Genomic DNA, 4,893 nt, shown 5'->3' with positions numbered 1-4,893 from the left:
TTCATCATGTCTGAGTATCTGCTGCTCTTCTTCTTCATGAGTATTTATTTATTTATTTTGTTGTACAATCTCCAGCTCTTGCCTCTGCACATACAAACAACACACAAAGTTTACATTACTATTCTACATGTACTGGAACAATTATCAGAAACACAACATCTGGTCAGGAACATGAAGGTTGGTGCTGCGATCCAAGTTCTGACCAGTGCATACAGGTGATGTGTCCTTGGGCAAGACACTTCTCCACTTTATTTATGTAGGAATCTGCTGTGTGCTTGACTGATTGACAACCCAGCTTCTGTCACTCTCCCCAGAGCAACTGTGAGGTGCTCAGTGTGAGGTGAATGAATAACCAGTGTTGGGAAGGTGACTTTTAAAATGTATTCCCCTACAGATTACAGATTACACACACCAAAATGTAGTTTGTAACACAATCCATTAAATTACTTCAAGTGAGTAACGTAATCTGAATACTCTGGATTACTTGATTTTCTGTAGAGAAGCAAAGACTCAGATATCTTCACGTAAGATGTTTTGTCTGTTAAAAAAAAACAATGAAAAGCCCAGACTTTACTTAACCGTATTAAAAATATTATTGATAGAAGAGGGGGAGACACAGTTTGTGCAGCATGGTTTAGTCCTTTTGAAGCCTGTTTTAGATCTGGTTTAGTCTTGGTTTAGTCCTGGTTTAGACCTGGTTTGGACCTGGTTTGGACCTGGTTTAGACCTGGTTTTAATCCTGGTTTGGACCTGGTTTAGTCCTGGTTTAGACCTGGTTTTAGTCCTGGTTTAGTCCTGGTTTAGACCTGGTTTGGACCTGGTTTGGACCTGATTTAGACCTGGTTTTAATCCTGGTTTGGACCTGGTTTAGACCTGGTTTAGTCCTGTTTTTAGTCCTGGTTTAGTCCTGGTTTAGACCTGGTTTAGTCCTGTTTAATCCTGGTTTAGACCTGGTTTTAGTCCTGTTTTTTAGACCTGGTTTTAGTCCTGGTTTAGTCATTGGTTTAGTCCTGGTTTAGACCTGGTTTTAGTCCTGGTTTAGACCTGGTTTAGACCTGGTTTGGACCTGGTTTTAATCCTGGTTTGGACCTGGTTTAGTCCTGGTTTAGACCTGGTTTTAGTCCTGGTTTAGTCCTGGTTTAGACCTGGTGTAGTCCTGTTTAATCCTGGTTTAGACCTGGTTTTAGTCCTGGTTTAGTCATTGGTTTAGTCCTGGTTTAGACCTGGTTTGGACCTGGTTTGGACCTGATTTAGACCTGGTTTTAATCCTGGTTTGGACCTGGTTTAGACCTGGTTTAGTCCTGTTTTTAGTCCTGGTTTAGTCCTGGTTTAGACCTGGTTTAGACCTGGTTTAGTCCTGGTTTAGACCTGGTTTAGTCCTGTTTAATCCTGGTTTAGGCCTGGTTTTAGTCCTGTTTAATCCTGGTTTAGACCTGGTTTAGACCTGGTTTAGTCATTGGTTTAGTCCTGGTTTAGACCTGGTTTTAGTCCTGGTTTAGACCTGGTTTAGACCTGGTTTGGACCTGGTTTTAATCCTGGTTTGGACCTGGTTTAGTCCTGGTTTAGACCTGGTTTTAGTCCTGGTTTAGTCCTGGTTTAGACCTGGTGTAGTCCTGTTTAATCCTGGTTTAGACCTGGTTTTAGTCCTGGTTTAGTCATTGGTTTAGTCCTGGTTTAGACCTGGTTTTAGTCCTGGTTTAGTCCTGGTTTTTGTCCTGTTTAGTCCTGGTTTAGACCTGGTTTAGTGTCCAGCAATGAGTGGAATTACTGAGATAAAAATAAAAAGGGATATAGCCCAAAATGTGAAAACAGGAAAATACCACCATGTAATCCACTGATTTCAACCAAGTAACTGTAATCCAATTACCACTCAGTAACTGTAACCAAATACAGTTACTCATAATTTGTACTCTGATTACGTAACTCTGGTACATGTAATCTGTTACTCCCCAAACACCTAACATTAAGTAAAAAAACATCAATACGACACACATGTGGATGATGTCAGTGGAAAAAGCTGTTCTCAAAGATATCTCGAAACATTCAAATTAGTTTATCAAAATTGAACAGCATTATACATACTTTCTGAAATGTGTTCTATTTCTCTTTCTCTTGGACCAATACAGTTGTCAGTGTTGACTTATGTTTTTGTTTTTTGTAACTAGGTCAGGAATCGAATTTGGTTTTGGTGTGAGCCAGTGGTCGAGGTAGGAAGTGTCTCTGTTTGCACTATTTGCTGTAGGAAAGTTTCATGTTTTACTAACTCACCCACTGTTCATCATGACTGAGTATTTGCTGCTCTTCTTCTTCATGAGTATTTATTTATTTATTTATTTTGTTGTACAATCTCCAGCTCTTGCCTCTGCACATACAAACAACACACAAAGTTTACATTACTATTCTACATGTACTGGAACAATTATCAGAAACACAACATCTGGTCAGGAACATGAAGGTTGGTGCTGCGATCCAGGTTCTGACCAGTGCATACAGGTGATGTGTCCTTGGGCAAGACACTTCTCCACTTTATTTATGTAGGAATCAGCTGTGTGCTTGACTGATTGACAACCCAGCTTCTGTCACTCTCCCCAGAGCAACTGTGAGGTGCTCAGTGTGAGGTGAATGAATAACCAGTGTTGGGAAGGTGACTTTTAAAATGTATTCCCCTACAGATTACAGATTACACACACCAAAATGTAGTTTGTAATATAATCCATTAAATTACTTCAGGTGAGTAACGTAATCTGAATATTCTGGATTACTTGATTTTCTGTAGAGAAGCAAAGACTCAGATATCTTCACGTAAGATGTTTTGTCTGATAAAAAAAACAATGAAAAGCCCAGACTTTAATTAACCGTATTAAAAATATTATTGATAGAAGAGGGGGAGACACAGTTTGTGCAGCATGGTTTAGTCCTTTTGAAGCCTGTTTTAGATCTGGTTTAGTCTTGGTTTAGTCCTGGTTTAAGACCTGGTTTAGACCTGGTTTTTGTCCTGGTTTTAGTCCTGGTTTAGTCCTGTTTAAGACCTGGTTTTTGTCCTGGTTTTAGTCCTGGTTTAGTCATTGGTTTAGTGATTGGTTTAGTCCTGGTTTAGACCTGGTTTTAGTCCTGGTTTAGTCCTGGTTTTTGTCCTGTTTAGTCCTGGTTTAGACCTGGTTTAGTGTCCAGCAATGAGTGGAATTACTGAGAAAAAAATAAAAATAAAAAGGGATATAGCCCAAAATGTGAAAACAGGAAAATACCACCATGTAATCCACTGATTTCAACCAAGTAACTGTAATCCAATTACCACTCAGTAACTGTAACCGAATACAGTTACTCATAATTTGTACTCTGATTACGTAACTCTGGTACATGTAATCTGTTACTCCCCAACACTGTGTATAACCCTGTATAAATCTGAGTGTCATGAAAGGGACTATATTAAACAAAAGTCCATAACTGCATTGGACCTAACATTAAGTAAAAAAACATCAATACGACACACATGTGGATGATGTCAGTGGAAAAAGCTGTTCTCAAAGATATCTCGAAACATTCAAATTAGTTTATCAAAATTGAACAGCATTATACATACTTTCTGAAATGTGTTCTATTTCTCTCTTCTCTTGGACCAATACAGTTGTCAGTGTTGTAGAAAAAAAGCCCGGTGAGGTTTTTGGAATACACACAAAGGTTTATTCTTGTTACAGCTGATATGGACAGAGTCTGGGCCTGCGCTGGCCAGAGACCAACAGCCTCCCTCACCAGCAGTATGTCCCTACCACCTTTGCCCCAAGTCTCTCCCTATAGTCTCTGCCCCACGGCTTGTGAGCTCTGAGTATTTATACAGAAAGTTACATACATATCAAAGCAGAGTGACTTTTGTTTCACAGGCTGGTGCTAACCAACTTAACATACATTTGAGCACAGCTAAGGCAATGTCCACACAACAAGGGTTTGTGGTCAAAACAGTGAAGTTCGTATTCGTTTAGATCTTTTGTTTTCTTTCTTAGAGGCCAGTCGACAGTCCTCCTCCGTGGTCTCTCTGGACTCCTCCCAGCCACATGTTTTTGCCTCTACAACTGCACAAGCTCTCGCAGGTTTGGCCTGTTGGTACAGCTGCCTCAGGAGTCCCACAAGTCAACAAGGCATGATAGTATTCCTGCTTCAGCTTGCCCGTTTCCCTTTCTCCTAAAATCCACCATGGGTTTTGAGGATTGCTGCCACAACAAGCACAAGAGACCTGAGACCTTGCAACCACAGTCACAAGCAGCCGCATTGACAATGGAGGTGGAGAATATGGTCCACTTGGACTCAGTGTCTCCCTTGAGATCTGGGAGAAGCTCTCCCAGAGATATGAGTTGAATATTCTGCTGACAAAGGGCACTATGCTTGGGTTTGCCAGATCTTTCTTACTTCCTCCTTTGCCAGCGGATTCAACTTACAACCAGGTGGTGATTGGTTGACAGCTCTGCTCCTCAAAAATCAAATGACACAACGATAAAGGGTGTTGTAGGGTGTCCTGGAGCTGATGGCACGTACACCGATGGACACCCTTGTGCTCAAACATGGTGTTCATTATGGACAAACTGTAACCAGCACAGAAGTCCAATAACAAAACGCAGCTGGGGTTCAGATCAGAGAGGCTGTATGTTAAGGAAATCACTGGTCGGACCCAAATATGCAGAAACCAAAAGTATTTATTAACAAAAATAGTCTCGGTAAGGGGATAGGTTCCAGGGGAGGCAGGACGGATCCAGGTTGGCTGTAAGTGCGAGGTATGTGGGGATGAGGCTGACCAGAGGCTTGCGGAACAGGTGGCAACGGGATGTGGCTGGCTCCAAATGGAAGAACTGAGGAACGGACAAAAGAAACAGGTAAGAATAAAAGTTTTCAGAATGCTCAAAA

Source organism: Boleophthalmus pectinirostris, unplaced genomic scaffold (genome assembly GCF_026225935.1).
Source record: "Boleophthalmus pectinirostris isolate CB_2022bp ecotype Guang Dong unplaced genomic scaffold, ASM2622593v1 HiC_scaffold_5, whole genome shotgun sequence".
NCBI classification, from domain to species: Eukaryota; Metazoa; Chordata; class Actinopteri; order Gobiiformes; family Gobiidae; genus Boleophthalmus; species Boleophthalmus pectinirostris.
The sequence above is the reverse complement of the archived record's forward strand: the minus strand, read 5'-3'. Positions refer to the sequence as shown.